Genomic DNA, 20,107 nt, shown 5'->3' with positions numbered 1-20,107 from the left:
TTCTACTACGTATAATAGCAGTGCTGAGCAAAAGAAGGAGGGCCCTTTTTTCCAGTTTGCAAGTGTGGCGCAGTTAGAAAACAAGTGAATTAACAAGGATGAAACTCAGAAAGGCGAGGTTGGATGAGCCAAGAAGCCAAGGCCATATCAGACTGGGATGAACAGACATTAGATGCAAATCATGTGAAAGAATGAAACTCCTGTTCAGAAGGCATGGACAAAAATAAGAAGACGTCATAGGTCTTTTAAAGAATAGTGTTTTATACAAGGAAAGCTCAAATTTGTGGTCTTTAGTCACGTGGGGCGAAGAAGTTGGGCGAGCATGATGGTCACACCTACGAAGGCAGAGCGTGCCTTCACTCCCCTGAATTCCCTGGAGCAAAGAACATGTTCAAGGTTGAGTTCAAAGACCTAATTGACAGTGGACCACTGAGGTGATGATGGATGGATATGCTAATTGGTAGGAAACTATGGTTAAGATGAGGTCATCTGCACCTGTACTTTCAGCCTGCGTACCGCCAACCTAGGTTGAGAGGGTAGTGACGGAAGTTGGAAAGTAACCAATGATAGAGGACCGCGTGATCAAGGGTCCTATAGTTGTGTAACCAATTAGATGTCGTATATTTAGTGACTTTCATAGTGACATATTTTAAGGGAAGGGCTTAGTTGCCCCACCTGATGTTAAGAAACAAATCGTTTTCTTCAACTACCCTAAGCAAGTTTGGATCGTATACCTAGATGACCCTTGTAGAACCTATCACACTCACCATTAGGTTTTTGTAGTTTGCCACGTAGGATGATGTTAGTAATACGCAGGTTAAATGCTACGTATGACAATTTTGTACTATAAAAATGTAATTTTTTATTAAATGCTTTGAGAAGTCTCGAGAGAGATCATGATGAGGGATGTCTGCTGATATCCGTTGTACTCCCTGTTGTAGATAATTGATATTAAAACATTATCTTTTGCCAACTACCTGAGTTGTTTCTATTATTGATGTTTGAGTAAGCTCTGCATCCACCGTCCATCTCTAAGGTATTGCTAACCCATCTTAAAGGGCTGAGAACGAACCTCAGTTCACTTTTGTACAGGCTTCCCTCAGCCGTACTCGAGCCTGTCTGGTTACACTCTATCACACAATTTCTTACAGTTCTTCACAGGTTTCCCTCTGCCGGGCTTGAGCCTTGTCTTGATCCTCGTGGGGGTTCCCTTCCCCACATTTTATCTTAGAGTTATTTCACTGTCAAAGACTTTCAAAACTGCAAGGAATTTACATAGACCTCTGCATGACCACTTTGACCTCTCTTTCAATATTTCTCCAATACATAATCCATACTCATCTTGTGATACCAATTCTTGGTACTCATAATTCTCGTACTCTTTAGTCTGCCTTCATGGCCTGTTCAAAAGTTCATGTGTAACACCAGCACCTCTTGGTATTTCTTTTCCAACAATGCCACTTGGCACTTGTAGTTCATACTTTCTTTTGTCCTTTCCAAAGTTCATATAAAACACCAATACCTCTTTGTATTTCTTTACCACCAATGCCTCTTGGTACTTGTAGTTCTTATATTTTTACTCTTTGCTCCCTGGGCATATTTCTCAATTTGCATCTTCACTTGCAGCACCAATGCCTCTTGGTACTTGTGGTTCTTATTCTCTTCCACTTTCCTTTTGTCCTATCGGTGTGTTTCACATTTCACATATTTAGTTTCCCTCTTCTTTATCTTTCTTTCCTTTGATCTCTGCTGCTAACATCGTTTACCAACTTTATTTTCTTCTCATGGATTCATACTTACAAACATTCAGGTAAGGAGCAGTATACTTAAGTCTTAATATTGTTCATATCCCCTTTTCCCCCAGTCCGGTTTCAAATCTGTAGTACGTTCATGAGTTTTAACAGTTATAACACCCTCCCCCCTCTTCTTTCAAACTTCATTGTGTTTCCCCTTTCAGCCCTCCCCCAAAAGAAACATAAAAACCAAAACTGGGCTGGTTCCGCTTCTATCCACCGTTAGGTTGTTCTGTTATCATTCGGGCCTTGTCTGCCCATGTTTAGCTGGAGGCATGGGCCCATTCGAGTTTCCTCCTTGTCAAGGGGCCTTAGTTCAAAATCGATCTCAGCAGTTTAGGTCTATGGAAGTAAGCTTCCCTGTCCGTGACATAATCTATGAACGGGTGCCACACCGCCCTGAATTTCAGGTATTTGTTGTCCTTTAGGGCCTCTACTTTCTCCATCGCCGGGACGTGCCATATCTTGACCCACCAACACGCGACTACTGGGCCTTTGGGGTTTTTCCATCCTTGGGCCAAAGTTATTTTTGCTGCATTAAGGTAGCGTTGTTGCCTGTCTCTGCGTAGACACCCTCCACTGCGGTCCCCAATAGTATTAGCTTTGGGTCATGTGGGAGTTGTTTCCCCGTGATTTCCCTTATGTGTTCCAGTATCTCCTTCCAATATATTTCAGCCTTGGGGCAGGTCCACCACATGTGGTATAAGTCCCCTCGATTGCCGCAATGTCTCCAACAGCTAGGAGGGTAGGCTGGATTCATTTTGTTTAATCTATGTGGGGTTAGGTACCATCTTGTGAATAATTTGTATGATGTCTCTTTGATCGTGGTGCATTTGGATGTTTTCTGAGCCCTTTTCCAAATCTGGCCTCATTCCTCCTCCGTAATAGGGGTCCCCAGGTCTCTCTCCCAGTTATCCCTGTAAGAGATTCGGTCCTCCATTCGGGCACTGTCTAAGAGCTTATATATTCTCGTTATTGCTTTATAGGTCTGGCCTTCCTGCAGGGTGAGTTCGAGACCTACGGGAGTCCTAGTGGCCGCCTTTTTCACCCCTGCCTGGGAGATCCAGTGCCTGATTTGTATATACTTAAATCTCTCCCTTTCCCCTATGCCGAATCTGCGTTTGCATTCCTCAAATTGTAACGGGGACCCTTCGTGGTAGAGGTCTTTGAGGAAGATCGGGTGTGTCTGCCCCCAGTTTGCCCAGAAACTGTCTTGTTTACCCGGGGTGAAGTCTTGGTTGTGTGCCATCAGTGTGAAGGGCCCCAATACAGGGGCTATGTGATGTTTTCTAAGTGCTGTGTCCCATGCTTTTAGTGAGGAGCGGGTAGATTCCAGTAGGTGGCCCTCTGCCCCTCTGGCCTCTGGTCATAGGGCGTGTAGGGTCCCAATTGGGATATTAGTTTCTCCCTGTTCTATTCCCACCTATCCCTTGTAAGGGTTGCCTGCCATCCATTTCAACATGGGGGCTATCCGGGATGCCAGTGCATATCTTTCGATATCGGGGAGTCCCAGCCCTCCCAGTAGGGGTGGTCTAGTTAGGAATTTTTTCTGTATTCTTGGCTTCTTTGTGTTCCATACAAAGGTCACCATGTCCTTCTGTAAATTTCTACACATTTTGAGGGGGATCTCTATCGGGAGAGAGCTAATTACATACAAGAACAGAGGCAGGAGGGTCATCTTGAGTGCGGTTATGCGAGCGAACCTTGAGAGTTCTTGGGCGTCCCATTTCAAAAGGTCCTCTTTTGGTTGCTTCAACAGGGGGACTATGTTTTCCCCGTATAAGTGTTTATATTCACGTGTTAGTTGGACTCCCAGGTAGTCTATTGCCTTGGGCTCCCAGGTCAGTGGGTGCTGGTCTGACATTCTTTGGGGTAACGTTTCTCCTTCGGTCTACCCCTTTTATATCTCGGTCCTGTCTTATGGTTTGTGCCACTGGCTCCATAGCCATTGCGAATATGAGGGGAGATAGTGGGCAACCTTGCCGTGTACCTCTACGGATTTGTATATTCGTGATGGGTTCTACCCCTCCTGCTAGGATCTTTGCGTATAGCTTGGCGTCGCTATTGAGTAATGATATTGGCCTGTAACTTGTGCAATCTGTGGGGTCTTTCCCTGGCTTCAGGATGAGGACTGTGGTTGATTTGCCCATGTCTGGCGAGATTATCCCGGTTTCCCTAATGTAGTTAAAAAGGTTTGTGAGTGGCCCCAGTAACTGGTTCCTGAAGGTTTTGTAATACCCATTCCCGAATCCGCCTGGCCCAGGTGTTTTATTGTGTGGGAGGTGCGTTATGGCGTTGCTTATTTCTTCGGCTGTTATGGGGGCCTGGAGGTTTAAGTTGTCCTCTTCCGTTATCTGGGGGAGGGTTATTTTGGCCATGTAGTCTTGCTGGAACTGCGGGGACAGGTCCTCTTTTCCGAGGAGTTCTCGGTGGAACTCTTCCATGATATTTAGTTTTGCCTCTTCCGATGTGCTTGCCCCCCCTTTAGGGTTCTTGAGGCTGACTATATAGTTTTGTGTTTTTTGTTTATTGAGTTTGGCTGCTAGGAATCTGTTGGCTTTGCCGCCGTGTGCGTAGTAGGATTGTTTAGTCCGTAGAATAGATTGTGCGGTGTGATCTGCCATGTGAGTTTCTAGTTGGGCTCTCACTTCTCGGAGGTTCCTCACTGTTTTGGCTGTTTGTTTGGCTTTGTGTTGTGTTTCTGCCTCCTTCAGTTCTACTTCCAGTTTCTGTTTGAGTAGCCTTCTTTCCCTTGTATTTGCTGTGGTTTGTGATATGAATTCCCCTCTCATGACTGCTTTCCCTGCATCCCTTATTACTCCCCAGTTTGCTTCCCCATTAGCGTTGTCTCGAAAATAGTTATCCAAAGCTGTTTCCATGTGGGCTCTAAGGGCTATGTCTCTGAGTATGATCTTGTTCAGTTTCCAGGTTCTATGGGGGCGGGGTGTCTCTTTTATTGGGGCCATTTTTAGGATAACTGGGGCATGGTCTGTGAGGTATTGTACTCCTATTTGCACATCTTCAATTTGTGGAATGAGGGTTGGTGAGATCAGGATCATGTCTATCCTCGAATAGCCCCTGTGTACAGGTGAATAGTGGGTGTATTCCCTTTCTGTGCTATGGAAGAATCTCCACGTCTCTATTACCTCTAAGTCTCTAAACAGTTTACCTAGTGCTTGTCTGTTCCTGCCATCTGCCATTGTGGGGGTGGGGGGGTCTTGTCAAGAGTTGGGTCCATTATGCAATTAAAATCTCCCCCACAATGATTTGTCCCTCATATCGGCTACCCAGGGTTCGCAGGATTTCACCTAAGAAGATGTCTGGTCTGTTGTTTGGGCCATATAATGCTATCAGGGTGTTTGTCTGTTCATACAGGGTCCCTTTGAGTAGAAGAAATCTGCCCTCTGTATCCCTATATACAGACTTTTTCTTGAATGGTAAGTTTACGTTTAATAAGATTGCAACTCCTCTGGTTTTACTCCCCCCCCCCCTGGAGGCAAAATATTGTTTGGGAAAGGTTTTGTGGGCCATCCACTTCTCGTCTAGGGCGAGCAGGTGTGTTTCTTGTAGGAAAACGATTGCGGCTTGAAGATCCGATGAGCGTGTTAGTATGCTTCGTCGTTTCACTTGCGAGTTTAGGCCCTGTACATTCAGGGATATGATCGTTAATTCAGACATGGGTCATGTGTGGGGTCTATTTTAACATCTGTGTGCCCTCTTTTGGCGTTGAGGATTGTACGGTGTGCAGTCGCGGCCCAAACTTTAAGCCCATCCCAACCCAACATTTCCAAACAAAAAGAAAACATTGTGAACTCGTAAACTTGTGAACTTGTTTCGCCCTCATGGTGGCGGGACCAAGGAGTCCTTGCGCCTTCTCTGGATTCTCCCAGGAGCGTTGGGTCCCTTGATTCCCCCGGCATCCCAATCGCCCGGTGTTCCTGGGCTTGTTAAGAGTTCCAAGATTCCCCCTCCCCCTTCCCTCTCCGCCCAGACATGTTTATTCTTTTCTCTTATTTTACCTTTCATTGTGTTCCTTCTGCTGTCATCAGCTTTTCTTTCATTGCGATCCCGGATTCTCTAGCATTTCATGTGCTTCATTCGTTAGTGAGCTGGACCCGTTCCCTTGGGGTATTCGGTAGTGTGGGACCCTCCAGTGTAAGTGTCCTTGCTTGTCGTCGCCTGGCATTGGGGGACCATTCCCATCTTCTGGGTCCTCCCCCTTTCCTTGGGTGTCGTGTTTCCGTATTTCCCTGGGGTCCGTCTTCTTCTATTTGCAGCAGCGCCATCCCTTCTTCGCATGTGGAGATTCGCTGTGGTTTACTTTCCCATGTAAATTGTAGTCCGAAGGGGTATGCCCACCTGTATATGATGTTTTGGGCTTTCAGGGCTCTCGTGACTGGTTGCATCAGTCTCCTTTTGTGCAGGGTGGACAAAGCTAGATCTTGGAAGAGTTGGATCTGGCTACCATTGATGGTGATCGTCTGTTTCTTTCGGGCTGCTCGCAGGATGTCCTCCTTAATTAAGTATGAAGTCATTGCCATGATCACGTCTCTTGGCCTGGCTCCCGGGTCGCTTCGTTTGGGTCCCACTCTGTGTATTCTGTTGATGTCTATGCTTTCTGGTGGGATGTCGTTGAGCATACTGCTGAAGAATAGTTGGAACGTGTCTTTGAGGTCCTTGGCCCTCATTACGACCCTGGCGGAAATCAACTGACATGACCGCCATAGCGTAAATAGCGTTTCCGCCACTGCACGATGGAGGAAAGTGCGGCTAATTCTGACCCATCGGGCACGAGCATTACGCCATGGCGGAAGTGCAAAGTCCGCGATGGCGGAAATGACCCCAAAACGCCCCTTACCGCCGTCGTACGTCGCCCTAGGCGCAATTCCGCCACCCATCTTAGCGGTCACCGTAATGAGCGGTCAGCGCAAAATACGGTCGCCGTAAATATATGGAAACGGAAGTAAAAACATGGGGCCGGAACGGGAAACAGCACGCCGCACACCCATAAAATCAGAATCCCAACACAACCATTAAAAATCCGACCCTGAGACACATCCCAACCCGTTAGCCACCCCAGTTAAAAAAATAAATATGGGAAAAGTTGCTAAAAAAGCGTGCGACCGCAAGCGGCAGGTCCACTTCTCCCACGAGGAACTCACCGTGCTCACAGAGACCCTCCAGGAGAACGCTGCCGTCGTCTTCTCGACGCAAATGACCAGGACGGCACTTGCGAACAAGAAGGCCATATGGGCGCTGGTGGCACAGCGGGTAAGTGCGGTGGGGACCGCACCCCGCAACCCACAGCAATGCAGAAAGCGATGGGACGACCTACGGATACGCGTCCGGAGCATACTCTCTGCCAACCGGAACATTGCCACAGCTACCGGGGGAGGATCGGAATCACCCATCAAGTTGACCCCCTGGGAAGAAATCTGTGCCTCCACCATTGGAATGGAGAGCATAGAGGGAGTCGGAGGGATGGAGAAAGGAGTGCAGACATCAGAAGAATCAGGTAGGTGGCACAAATGAAACTATGCCAAATCCACAATTACCAACCATGTGAAGTACCATGTGTCCCCATAGTGCACTAGAAACACATGTCCAGGAGAACGACCACATACATTGCCATGACAGCGCCCCTTAAAAGTCAGATTAAATAAATAAATATTTAAAAATCCAAGAAACACACTCTACATGTGCAGCATGCACACCCTAACTGCAGACTGCAAAATAACTGCATCCCCAATGCACACAAAAATGAGACCACCTCCAAGGCCCTGACCCAAATCACCCCCAGGTACCACCCCAATGCATGTGATACAATTGCCATTACAATTACCACAGACCCATGAATAACGATCGCCCTCCTTTACTCCACCACAGGGTCCGATTCCAACGACGAGCTTCAGGACACCCCTACCAGCACACCTGCAAAGAGGGCCAAGACCAACGGCCAAAGACCCTCCACCTCAGCTGCACGGATCAAGACACGGCAGCAGCACAAATCGAGTGGCAGCACACTGGAGGGGACATCAACAGGCACCCCAGCAGCCAGCATGTCCACAACAGCAGCACCACAGGTCCCCCCAATGGATGCCACAGAAGGCACTGCTTCTGGTGGCAGCAGCACCACAGGTGACACTGCATACATGGCAGCATGCTCCGACACAGAAAACGGTGCTGCCGAAGTAGGACACATCCATGACCTGTCTCAATCCCCCTGTTTGTATCATCCCGTACACCATGAGGAAACCACGCAGGGGCACCCACAAGACGACGACTGGCCAACCCCCACAAGGCCTGTTGCAAGGCAACATGAGGCGTCCAGCCCCTCTGTGACACCACCGCAAATGGGCATGGCCCAGCAGAGGCAACAGTCCCTCGAGCAGATGATAGTGCAACAGCAGCAAATGTCCACGCTCCTCAAGGAGCATGCTGATGAATGTGGGGGTTCTAAGGCAGCCATTGAAACATCTACTGAGATACTTAGGGCAGAAATGGAGCGTAGTACAGAGACACTAAGGGCACAAATGGAGAGAAGTACCGAGAGCCTGAGGGGACAAATGGAGAGAAGCACCGAGAGCCTGAGGGGGGAACTGCATGCGACGTCCAAAGACGTATGTGGTGAACTTGCCGCTGTGCGCCGTGTGCTCACTGAGCTCTCACAAACCCTAAGGGACATGCATGGACTTGAGCAGGCAGAGACATCATCCGTTGCAAGTTCCGTCCAGGGCAGCCCCCAACGTAGATCTGGGAGGACCCGGCGCTCCACAGGCAGGGGTGCCCCTGATACCCGGAGAGGGGGCTTGCAATAGCGTCTGCCCACTGACAATGAGCGTCATTGGACACTGGTGTTGGGGGGGGTAGGAGGGTGGAGGGGGTGTGTTGTGCTTCTTTGGGTGGCGGTTCGATTGGGTGTGTAATGTCATTTCACATCTGCAATACAATTCTTCATATTCATCCAATGAGATGTGTGGACATTGATCTCTGTGTACGAGGCCTATCTTGGCGTACAGTCCACATTGTGCATGTTCCAGACACACACAGTGCCACAAGTCCCGTGTCCATGTAACAGCCACCAGGCGTGAGTGCTAGAAGCATGCATCTATGAGATTCTGACGTAATTCACGGGCCTCCTGTGCCTCGCGGACCCCTTGAGGTGCTTCCACATCCCCACCCTCATCATGACCATCTTCAGGTGCTAGCAGTTCTGCGTCGGGGGGCATGGCCACATTCCTACGTACGCACATGTTGTGTAGCATGACACATGCCATGACCATCTTTGCCACCTTCTCATGGCGGTACAGGAGTGCCCCGCCAGACCTGCTGAGGCAGCGGAAACGAGCCTTCAGTAGGCCGAATGCCTGTTCTATGACCACACGGGTACGTGAGTGGGCATGGTTGTAGTCCTCCTCATGCTGGTCCTGTGGGTTCCGGATTGGTGTAAGGAGCCATCTCTTCAGTGGATACCCGCAATCACCTGTATGTGGACAAGAAAGGATGTTTGTGGAATGTCATTGCTACGTACGCACCCCCCCCCTTCCTGCAAGGTCATTCACGCATCACCTACCCCACATACTCATGCATTAAATGAGACTCACCGAGTAGCCAGGATCGGTGCCCTGCGTGTCGCTCCATGTAGCGTGGTATTCTAGAGTTCCGCAAGACCATGGAATCATGTGTTGATCCTGGAAATCGGGCAGAACAATGTGTAAAGATCCTGTTGGAGTCACACACCATTTGTACATTGATAGAATGATATTGTTTCCGGTTGCGGTACTGGGCCTCCATGGCATGTGGGACAACCAATTCCACATGGGTGCAGTCGATGGCACCAATGCAACCCGGTATGCCGCCAAGTGCATGGAATCCCACTTTTGTGTTTGTAAGCTCCTGCTCCGAGCGTGGTAAAGTGATGTAGTCGTCTGAGTGCTTCAGGAGGGCATCAAGCACTTGGAATAGTGTCCGTGAGAATAGGGGCTGTGAAATGCCATGCAGCTGTCCGACTGTGTGCTGGTAGGTGCCTGTGGCCAGGAAGTGGAGTACAGACACCACCTTCAGTAGGGGTGGGATGGCGGTTGGGCTATCTATCATGCTGACAAGGTCAGCGTGTGTCATGTCGACAATGGCGGTTATGGTGTCCCGGTCCAAACGGTAGAGGGTGTGGATCTGCTCAGCTGTGAGGTTGAACGGATTAGCTCGGAGGCGTGGGATTGCGGGCTGCCTGCGTGGTGGTAGTGGCTGTGCTGGTGGGGCTTGCTGGCCATGCCTTGCCCTCCTCCTCCTCCTCCTGCGTCTCCTCTGTGCGGCCAGTTGTTGTAGTAGTTGGCGTTCGTCTTCTTCTTGAAGTTGGAGTACTTGCAGTGCTATCAGGTCCCCCATGGCCGACATCGCTAGTCCTGCCGGTAGCATTCTGGAGTGGGTGTGGTTGTGGGAGGGGTTTGGGTATGCAATTTATGTGTTTTCAGGCTGTATAGCCTTCACCTGTGGTGATTCATTCCACCTGTGTCAGCTGCAATGCCTTTCGTGCGAGCACGTCCCGCACACGACGCTGCAATTCGACGCATGGCATCTTGCATTTGCATTCATGTTCTTAATCCCGAAGGCTGTGGAATATTGGTTTATATGTTAATTCTGCTATGGTCCCATTGTTGCACATACGATATTTGCATTCGCGAGCAGACTTGTGAAGGGTCAGTGGAATGTAGTGCTCGATCAACGGTGGACCCTCATGCAGCACTGTACCGACGTTCACCGACGGCGGGGAGTCCCATCAGTGATTGAGGCCAGTTACCATTTTCACACACAGCCGCACTGCATAGATGTATTTGTGAATACAAGTGTTCACAGATGCCTTTTCAACGTGATGTTGCAAATTAGGAATTCGAAGGACAGCGCTTTCGTTTTTCAACTAGCGGCGTGGAGACGCCCACAGGTCTGACTGGAAATGTAACGTTCTATTGTTGAATGTCCTTGGGACAGGGCCCATGACGGGAATGCAATGATTGATGTGATTTGAATGGGATGCGCTATAGCGTAGTGGACAATAAGGCAGGACGTTCCCAAATACATGTGACTTCACTACACAAGGAATCCGGGCAGGAGCACAGTGGATTTTGAAGGCTGCATTACGCACAGACTCAATGGAAATGTCGAATGTTATGTGAGTGAATATTCAGGCGTTTTCATTACGGGATGAGGGAATGATGAATGGATGCATGGAAAGATGATTTAATTGGGAGTCTGCCATGTACATGGCTATTTGGAATCTATCCCCTTCCCCTGCGCTATGTGATGCAAGGCTGCCATAGTGGGACCATCGTCTGTCTGCCCTTGTTGAACCCTCCCTGTCTCGACGCGCCTTCAATCACTTGTGTCTATGCACGTTGATGATCCCATCTGATGGATCCTGTTCTGACAGGCGCATGCACACAGACACTCGTTTGAAATAGTGTATTCACCTCGATTTGTGTCGTTATGATTCGCAAGTGATTTTTGGGTGCAATTGATCCTTATGAGTGGGCTAGCATGCATATGGTTGTAGGTTTGGTGTGTTGAATGTAGTGAGTAATACATATGAAGTTCGGATGCCCATACTATCTTTTTTTTCATTTGGGTGACAGGTATCTCCTCCCCTTCTGCCGCTGCCATCTGTACGCCACTCCTGCAGATGGCTTCTACAGTCGACACCTGCAGCTTCGAGTTAATCAGTGGAGCACCATTACGATCTTATGGGACGATCGCCAATGGCCCACATGCCCTTACGCAGTACTAGTGGCTAGGTGCAGCATACCTAGCTTCCAGCTGGACTAGTGCCTACTTCATGGGACGGGCCTGCGGTCCTAGGCGCTTCCATGTTGCCTTTTTGGACGTGGATGTAGCCCCTGTGTGCCATGAAGGTACAGGGCGTCACACATGGGGAAGCTGGTCATTTATTGCGGATGCAGCCCACAGTAATGCTGATCATTTGTGAGTTTATGCTCAAATGGCTGTATGGGCTTGGTGATTTTGATGTGCATTAAATTTATATTCAGATATTAACCGTGTAGCGTTATTCTTTGCTAGTAATGTGGCATATTCTGATTTGTGGCGCGATGTGTTGTGAGGTGTTCTGCATTGGGTTCCGGCTTCTGGGTACAGTTGTGTGGTACGTGCTTATGCTGATGGTTGGTTTGACTACTGGCATGTGTACAGGGCTGGTGCAGTCTCCCTCAGGTTACTGCTTTGACTGTTGGTTTACACTGGTGGCAAGCGATGGGGGACTGTTGTTGTTTTGTGTCATGGCATTTTCAGTTCATTTTGGTGTACTTGCACCTTCAGATGCCTGTGCTGCATCAGTACGGCAATGGTGTGTTGCCAATTGTGGATGGCCACTCACAGGGCACTTGGGGCCCCTGCATGCATTGGTTCGTTGGCATGCATGGGTGACTTGTACATTTCACTGGTTGCATGGTGTGACTGCATTGCGCCTACGAGGAGTTGTGCAATGTGGCCAGGGAGTGGAGTACAGGCACTCAGTAGGGCCATTACGGTTGGTTCGCGATGCCGTAGTTCTCGCCATGGCGGAATGGTACTTTCCGCCATGCTTGATGGCGTTAGGTGAATGTCCGCTGGGGTCAGCATTCGCGTACCGTTGCGCCATGGCGGATATTGCGGTTTTGCACGGCGCGCGTGCGCGTACTTGGTGCAGTTAGCGTTGGCGTTCACTACGGTGTCGCTAATCGCATCGTACTTTACGGTGACGGGTCATGATCGCAACGGGCGGTATTCGATGGCGGTGTCACATTTCCGCCATCGTTTTTCGTATTCCGCAAGGGTCGTAATGAGGGCCCTTGTCTCCAATCGTTTCGGCCAAGCCTTTAACCCGTAAATTGGACCTTTGCGAGCGATTCTAGAGGTCCTCCGCCTGCAGTTCTAGGTTATGTGTGGCCCTGGCGATCTGTTCTAGGAGGGTGCTATTCTGTTTCACTTCTTCTGTTGTGTCTGAGAGGCCTCTTTCCGCTGTGTCAACTCTATCTCCCAGTTCCACCATGCCCTTCCTTACCTCCTGGAGGGAGGATTTCAATTCGTCCCGGATCGTGCCCAGTTGGCTCTGGAGGGATTCCATCATTCTGTTTTCCATGTTTCTCAGACAGTCTTGCAGGTCCTCCTTGCTTAGCGCCATTGTGCTGTTGGCTGCCGTGGCTGTTCCTAGTTCAGTACTTGAGTCCTCTATGTCCTCGTGTTGGTTTGCGTCCTGGAGTTGCCCCCAGTATTGTTCCAGCTGTCTACTTCGCGTTTTCGCTGTGGATCTGACTCCTGCTGGGGTATTCCTTTGTCTAGCGCCTGGCATCTATTTCTTGGGTAGGCGGGGCTGCCCCAGCATGAGTCTGGATGTGATTAAGTGGGTTCTGGGGCCAGCTCCCGTTTTGCGATCGGCCCCTGCGAGGCTGTGCCCGTGTGTGTCCTCGGGTGTTTTCTTCCCCTCCTGTGGCAGGCTTCGCTATTAATAGCCAGTAGCGTATATTGCAGCCCAAATTTGGGGGGAAGGGAGGGTCCTGGCACAACCCAGGGGCTCCATTGGCCGGTGTGGCACCTGCTTGCGGTGTCTTGCGGGGGCCCTGGTCTGCATTGGGCCTCTCCTCACTCTGGGACGGCGTTGGTTCCTGGTGTATGCCCCACACTGGTATCAGGCGTTCCACAGGGTTGGGGCCATTGAGTTATGGCTCTTAGGCGGGGGTCGTGGTATTTCAGGAGTCTGCCGAATTTGTGGTGTGGCAGCTTTACATGACAGTTAGCTAAAATATGCCAACTGTTGGTTTATGGAATAGCTGATGGTTGGAAAAAACATTAACACCCTGCATCCATTGTTTTAAGTCCCATGTTTTAAAATAAAACAGTCCAGATTACACTTGCAGTAAGCATAAATCACAAGTTTGTATTTCCATTCATTTTCTTATAAAGTCTGAAAGTCATTTACATTCCCCAAGCACCACTCATGTTCATGTTGCAGTGTCCGTATGCCCGTGAGTGGGTAGAAGTGGGTTGGAGATATTAGGCGGTCCGGAGCACATCACCCAGCGGCTCCCCCAACACTGCAATGCCACGTGGATGGGGAGGGGGCTTTCTCCCCCAGGTCGTGCAGAGCCCAGGAGAAGGTCGGAGCCGGGCGCGCCTTGCTGCTCTGCAGGGTCTGGAGGGAGGACCGACGGGTACCATTGTTTCGCCCGTGCCCCGGATCCCCCGGGGGACTTTGGGGGGGAGGCGTCTGACTGTTCTAACCGTCCCGCGACGGAGCTGCAGCGGTCTCCGGGAGCCTCCGCTGGGCTGTTTTCAGTGTGGTGCGGGGACCCGGGATGGGGGCAGTATCCTCGGGTCTCCAGTGCTCCGCCACTCACAGCTCCGGGTCGCAGGGATCGCTGGTCTACCACACGGGGGGGAACACTGCAGTTCCTGGAGCCTCCCCAGGGTGTCTCCGGTACGATTATGCTGCATCTGCGCCACGGGGTCTGGGAGTAGGGAAGGTGGCCCCAGGCCTCCAGCTCTCCGGCGCGCTGTTGTCGGCCCTCGGGTCGCTGCGAAAGTTTCGGGGTGGGCTGGTCCTGTGAGGGGGCCAGCACCTCTGCGCCAGACCGTTGAGGCCCGTTTCTTCAGGAGCGTATTGCGTCCTGGTTCCGGTCCACTTTGCAGGAACTGCTGGATCCTTTGATGGGGTTTTAGACTGCTTTTGCCACCTTTGATTTGCCGCCCGGGCGGAGAGCAGGGATTGTGCCGCTTCAGGGGATGATGGCCATCTTGGAATGTCACTAACATCTTTTAAAAGTACATAACATTTCACAGAGACTTTTGAATGTGAAAGTTCCTCTCGCAGGATAACTCTGCTACTCTGTATCCTCTTATTTTAACAATTGCTCTCTTCATACACTTTTTATCAGCACTTGCGTAACATTCACCTTTCAAATCACAGTCACTTTGCCTCTAACATCAACCAGACTTTTATTGTGCCCGATAACTCTCCGGTTGTGCTAAATTAATGTCTTTCAACTTTCTTTCGCAGTTCAAGGCTGTCACCAATGCCTTCTCTGCTCCTCCCCAACTATGCCATTCACCCGGGAGGGTCATGGGTCGTTTCCTGGCACATTGAAGGTTTCTTTCCTCCTCTCGCTCGGCTCTGCCATTCGAATGCTCACAGCTTCCCGAAAGCTTGTAAATCTTGCCTGGCTTTCTCTCAACCCTCTCCATTGTTGATCAGTCCATTGGCCTTCTAACTCCCAGACCCTGGTTTGCCTCAGCCTCGGAAGAGCTACTCCTTATTGTACCCAGCCTTGCTCGAATTGTGTCTGTGTGCACCACCTTTTATTTTCACAGGGAGCCTTAATGAGTGCCAGCTGTACATTATAAAAGCTACATGCCTGACTCTGCTTGGCCTCATTACAGGGACAGGGCCAATGCAAGTCAGGGGAAGTGATGCTTTTGTCCTCATTACTCATCTTCTTTGGCGCAGTACTTTTGTCAAGACAAGGTGGGGAGGAATTATGGGAGTTGTATTTTCCCATAAAATAAACAGGGATATGGGGTTAGATGGTTTGCAGAAAAAGGGGGATTCATGTCTCACCATTCGGTGCTTCTCCCCCACTCCCTGAGAACCCCTACCCAGGTGAGCCTCCCTCACTTGTCCACACCCTAGGTTGGGATCCAAAGGCGATGGCCTTTCCCTTGCCACCTGTGTATGGGATTCCTTGGGACTATGTTATGAAACACCCTCCGGTTTTTCACAATCATCACAGAAAAGATTGCAAACAAGTTAATTTGTCTTACTGCATTTTGTTTATCAACTGGTCTTCTTGCTAGCAATGTGTCTTTTATGAACTGGAAAATTCCAATTTTCTTTAATTCAACGTGTAATTTCTATTACTTTTATAAGCCACACTTTTATAACAAGAACTGTCATATTATTGCAGTGATGATCCTGCAAATGATAGGACTGTTTGTAGGATTTCCAAAAAATGTGACAACATCACTAGAGCTGGATAAGATCGAAGTATGTAAATGAAAATAGCATGCAGAAATGTGTGCAACAGTACAGGCAGCATACAGTGTTGTGTGCAGTCTTCGGGTTCTTTTTTTGGTCAACACATTGGTCATTATCAGTTTGGAGGCAGCCATGGTGCTAGTAGCACCATGGCTGCCTCCAAACCCGTGTCCGTGGTGTTGGAATGGGGACTTACCGGGACATTCTGACCTTTGCAGATCCGGTAAGTCCCCATTCTGAAAACCATTCCCCATTCCCATTCGAGCCCCCATAGGGCTCAATGGGAATGGGGAAAGAGCTAATAACAGGCCCGAAAATAGCAGGCCCGTTATTAGCTCCCTGGTCCCTTAACGGGTCCCACTAAGGGCGGCTGGTAAAACCAGCCGGCCCTAATGGGACCCGCTAAGGGACCTCAGAATGCGGTGGTAGGGGGTTAACGGCACCGGCATCCTTACTGGTGCTGTTAGCCCCTTACTGCAGCACTCAGAATGAGGCCCATTGTCTCTTTTAATTTGACAGGAATGTCGGTGAACAATGCAGGGTTCATTTGTTTCCCTTTGTACATAGGAAAAAAACAACTGTTCAAATTGTTCTTATTTCATCTATTCTTTGTTCTGACTCTTGGTAGCCAATCTTCTATGCATTCATGGAACTTCTTCTATTATTTTACTGTCAGCGGGTGCAGGAGGGGTGAGGGTCTCTATTTTGTAAAGCTTTATGTAATTCAAGTGCAGCCAAGCTCTTCTTCCTTCAAGTTTCACAGCAGTGGGAGTGACACCCTCTGCTAGGTACAGTGCCTCAAAGCCGGGCTTCTTCCAAGTGTGTAAAAAACTCTTTACAAACACTTCGTCCACTGGGTACAAACTAGGTTGATTTAGCAAGTCTATAGGATCAATTGTTTGGCTGTCTTCATCAATCTTCTTCCACCCTTCCCTCCGATTTTTGATCTGTTGAGAAATAAAAGAAACACTAGCAGTCATATGTGTCTAATAATCATGCATCTCATCCGCTAATGTTTTTACTACACTATGAGCATCCATTTTTATTTGAGTGGGATGAGCAAGGGGCACTCTCATGTGCGACCAGTCACCAACTCATGAGGAGTTAGGTGGTGATCTGAGCCAGGCTGGTTTCTCAGTGCGAACAATGCAAGGGGCAGGCAATGTAGCCATCCCTTCTTCAAAGTTATTTTAATCTTGGCTATCCTTTCTTTAAGGAGTCTGTTTAATCTCTCACAAATACATTTGCCTGTGGGTGATAAGCAGATTAAAACTTGTCATTTATGCCTATAAAAGAGTTTATCTGTTTGAACATCTCATTTACAAAATGTAGCCCATTATCAGACCGCAGTACTTTGCACACACACTATCTAGGAAACACCTAATGTATGAGAAATTTGGCAGCACATGTGGCATCGAGGTGCTTGCATGGACCTGCCTCTATCCATCTGGAAAAGGGACATGCTACCACTAACATGTATCTATAGCCATTGCATACTTGCAATATATCCACATAATCTTTATGTAGAACCTGAAAAGGACCATTGGGTCTGAGGATTGCTTCTCTCACTGATCACAAGGTGTGCCCTGCTGTGAACCTCTGGCAAACAATGCAATTACTATAAACTGTGCAACATGTTTGAACACATTTGATGAAAACCTGTCTTCTGCAATCATAGCAGAAAGACTCTATCTGGTTGTGTGCATGGGGTAGTGAAGCACTTCCAGCACCGCTTTCAATAATGATAGAGGCATATCTGGCTTTCCAGTACTATATTGTCTCCATATAGCCCCAGTAGGGGATACGGAACACCCCCATCTCTTCTATAAATCCTGCTCTTCATGTGAAGCTCAACCTTGCAGCTAAACTAACTGTACAATGGATAACATATTAAAACCTTCTTTTATCGGCATGCAACTTTCTGACATTTGCTTAATTTCTTCTTCAAAATAAGAAACATTTGGAAAATATGCTGCTCTTTTGGCTTCAACATCCACAACTTCATTAATGTGAGAAATCATGTCTGCCCTTTTAGTATGGCTGTGCATTTAACCATGCAATAGCCAATGGGAACTTTAGTACCTTAATGAGTTTGTCCAATAGCAGCGCATGTTGCACTGGTGTGCCGTCTGCACGGCACGGACGAAACCCCTCCTTTTCCAATGTGACAACCCTTTGTGAAGGGCTGACATCACATAGGCAGAGTTAGTTTACACTGTTACTTCCTCATCCTCCTATCTCTGGAATGCAGCAAAAAGTACCAATAATTCTGCAGCCTGTGCTGAACAATGTGAATGCAATCTTGCACTTGTTACTACTTCAAATTCAGCATCACGTTTTAACTTCACTACTGCTGATCCAGTATGTATTTCTCCTGTCGTTTGATCAATTTTCAAAGAACCATCAATGAATACAATTTTCTATAACATGGGAAACATCATCATAGAACTCAGTATACGTTGTGCAGTCAAATACATAGTCTTCCTTACCTACTGGTTCTGCTATAAATGTCACTGGATTCACTATTCTACATTTTACAATTTGATTGATGGGTCTGAAATAATTACTTTGTACACGGACGCTCTTTGTGTAGTCAATGTGCTTTTGGGTTTCTCTAAAATGGCAAATAAGGAATGCTCGACGAATAAGGTCATTGAACATCCCATTGTTATATTTGCAGTTTTTTCAGTCGTGAAAGCAGCAACAGCTAATGCTTGTTTTCAAGGGTAATGTCCTTTCATTACTGAGTCTAGAATCCCACTATATTAGGCTTACAGTATATGTCCATGTCCTAATGTCATCTTCTGTGTGCGTACTACTGTCATCACTTCTATATGTCCATGTCCTAATGTCATCTTCTGTGTGCGTACTGCTGTCATCACTTCTCCATTTGAATGTGAGAATAAGTAAAACTCCTCAGTATAGTCTGGAACCCCTAACACAGGGGCTGAACAAATCACCCTTTTTAATTCTTTGATTCATTTAGTCATCTCATCTGTCCATTTTATATTACTTTTACTTATCGCTGCTTCCTTGAGTCCTTTTAAAATTGGTTGAATATATGTACTGTTATCAAAAACCCAGGCCCTGCAATAAATACATAGGCCTACAAATTGTTGCATTTTCCTTGCTGTCTTAGGTGTTGGCATTTTCATGATCGATTCTGCCCTCTCAGGTGTCACCTTTCTCCCTTCTTGAGGGATTAGCTGTCCTATGTACAGGACCTCTTCCTGGCAATATTGTAATTTCTCTTTATCTACCTTGTATCCTTTCTCTGCTAGTATTGTCATTATTCGAACTGAATCTTCCCTGTATCTTTCTTCTGTCTCACTGCACACTGATGTACACTGATATATGCCATCTATGTACCAATTGATTGTGCTCTCAAGTTGTACGTAACATACGTCCATTTGAAGAACCCTATTAAAGATCAATGGCGACTCACAGAACCCCTAAGGTAATCATGTATGTTTGCAGCACTGATTTCTATAGAAAAGCTAAATCAAATCGTGTGAGTCTTCATGAAGGGGAATTGAAAAGAAAGCATTTATTTAAATCTATGACTGTAAAATATTTGACTTTAGCTGGGATGTTACATAATATTGTATCTGGATTTGGAACTGGCAGAAACTCTGCTTCAACAATATTGTTTAGAGGGCGTAGATCCAGAATAAAGCTCCACAACCCCCAGTTGCTTTCTTCAGCAGGTACACAGCTGTAATACATGGAGATTCTGATGGTACTAATATTCCCTTCTGTATTAAAGTGGAAATAGTTTCAAATATGCCTTCATCTGCTTCTCTGGACAAAGGGTACTTTTTTGCACGTGGCAAAATTGCTCCTGGTTTGAGTTTTATTTTAACTTCTCCTGCTCCACTCAATAGACCTATATCATATGGACTTCTGGTTCATAAGATGCTTGGCAGTTTTCCTAAATCTTCCTGGAAAAATTACTTTCTTTTTCACCGGTCCCATTGTCTGTGGTATATCCCTATTTTAAACTTTAATCCAATAAGAGAGACTTATGAAAAATACGAATTCATCGTCTGAATAATCATATCTGATCAGTTCTTCATCTGTCAGGTCTGTTAGTCTGTATCCATCACCAAGAGCTATAACTGCTCTCCATCCTCTTCCCTCATCATCTGTCCCATGAACAACCACCCTTTCCTCTCTTATCACTGCTATTTGTAAACTAGTGGGAAAACCTGTCCTGCCGTGTCATCAATAGGTATGCCTAGCCTAAACAAAAATTCATCAGGTATACTCAACAATTTACCTAGCACTCTAGGAAGCCATG

Source organism: Ambystoma mexicanum, chromosome 2q, assembly GCF_040938575.1.
Source record: "Ambystoma mexicanum isolate Mex_15411 chromosome 2q, UKY_AmexF1_1, whole genome shotgun sequence".
In the NCBI taxonomy this organism is placed as follows: Eukaryota; Metazoa; Chordata; class Amphibia; order Caudata; family Ambystomatidae; genus Ambystoma; species Ambystoma mexicanum.
This window is presented reverse-complemented; position numbering follows the sequence as displayed.